The sequence below is a fragment of the Suricata suricatta genome, chromosome 13 (assembly GCF_006229205.1).
Source record: "Suricata suricatta isolate VVHF042 chromosome 13, meerkat_22Aug2017_6uvM2_HiC, whole genome shotgun sequence".
NCBI classification, from domain to species: Eukaryota; Metazoa; Chordata; class Mammalia; order Carnivora; family Herpestidae; genus Suricata; species Suricata suricatta.
This window is the reverse complement of record NC_043712.1, coordinates 60,913,544-60,914,997: the sequence shown is the minus strand read 5'-3', so window position 1 is coordinate 60,914,997 and position 1,454 is coordinate 60,913,544. Positions and strand designations below refer to the sequence as shown.

The 1,454-nt window shown below is 47.7% G+C and overlaps 1 protein-coding gene across 2 annotated transcripts in view; it reads right to left on the bottom strand.

Annotated features, from left to right (window-relative positions):
- The window catches only part of ZNF658 (zinc finger protein 658), a 16,594-nt gene extending 15,140 nt beyond the window's left edge, over nucleotides 1-1,454 (bottom strand). For both annotated transcript variants that reach the window (XM_029920173.1, XM_029920172.1), the window contains exon 1: nucleotides 1,409-1,454. The gene's annotated coding sequence lies outside the window, so the exon portion shown is untranslated. The remainder of the gene's footprint in view (nucleotides 1-1,408) is intronic.

Here is a 1,454-nt window from a genome sequence, read left to right as displayed (position 1 = left end):
GGTGTGAGGGCAGCTCAGCATCTGGAAAGAGGGGAGAATGAAGGAAACTGGGTGCTATTTAGGATTTCATCAGTTCTGCCTGGTTATACCTTCCCTGGCCATCACGTCCTCACCAGCCATCCAGTGAAGTGCCTTTTCCCGTGCAGCATGGCAGTTAGCCAACCCTCTCAACCTCAAGTTACCACCTTCAGGGATCAAGAACTGCTTCTGGTGGAGAAAATCAGGACCTGTGCCTTTCCTGAACCTTCTGCCTCCAGTGAGGCATCTGTCAGAAGAGGTGACAATGGATTCTAGGGCTCTCCGTTTTCCTGTCTTAAGACCTACTTACCTTCAAAAAGGGAAGGGATCTGGGCCTGAGAAACAAGTTTACTGCACCGGAAAGCTCCACTTAACACTCTAAACGTGACTTTGGGATTCACTACAAATCCAGTAATGTAGTCATTAGCTGCATGCAACTACTCCACCTGAAGTGTGCCCAGTCACAAATCAAAATAGTAATCTCGATATACTGAGTTAAACAGGAGTAAAACAAATCTCACACCTCTTTAATCTTTTCACCGTTGCTACTGAAAAAATTTTAAATTAGATTTGCATTAAGTTTGGTTTGCATTATCTTTCTACCGGCCAGCACTGCATTAGATTATCAGATTGTGCCTTTGAGGACTGAGATAGCTCAGGGCAGGAAGGTTCAAGAGTCTGTCTGAAAGAGAGGCTCTAAAAAGAATCCACAAATTCCGGGAAATATTTACCACATTGGGGGGTTCTGTCACTTCACAATCATATATCCTCTAAAAATTTGGGGACTCTGCTAAGAGCTCCAGAGGTTTCAACTCTGGGTTTGGGGGCAGAAAGGATATTGGGGAGAGCAAGAGGTAGGGAGTAAAATCTTCTTGTATTCACATCCAGCCTCTCTCGCCTACCAGCTTGTGCCCTGAGGCATATCATTCTGTCTCCGGTAAATTCCTTTCACTTTTTAACACGGCAATTGTGAGGGTTAAATAAAATACCAAAGGGAATAAAGCATCTTGTGACAGCAACTTACACACTTATTATTACAATCACTTGACAAAATGCTTTGCAGAGGCACATTATTTAATTCTCAAACTAATGCACAAGCTGCTGTTGGCAGCCTCCTGTTCAGCGAAAACATCATAAAGGCGGATTCCCCTCCCACTGCCTACAGTCCTAGCACCCAGAGCCCGCACAGAGCACCTTCTTCTGAAAGGGGACTCAGCCCCACCTGCGCCGCGGAAGTAGGAGGGAACCAACCCCGCACTAGCAAAGAAGCTGGGGGAGGGGAGCACCCTCCTGGAGGTTTTCCGAACTTCCCGATGGCTTCCGCCGCACACAAACTACCTGACCCAACAGAGCCCCAGACCTCGCGGAGCCGTGTCCCCAGTGCTCTCACCTCTGGCGCGCAACCCCTATTCCCCCACAGACCCAAGGAAGTCGAG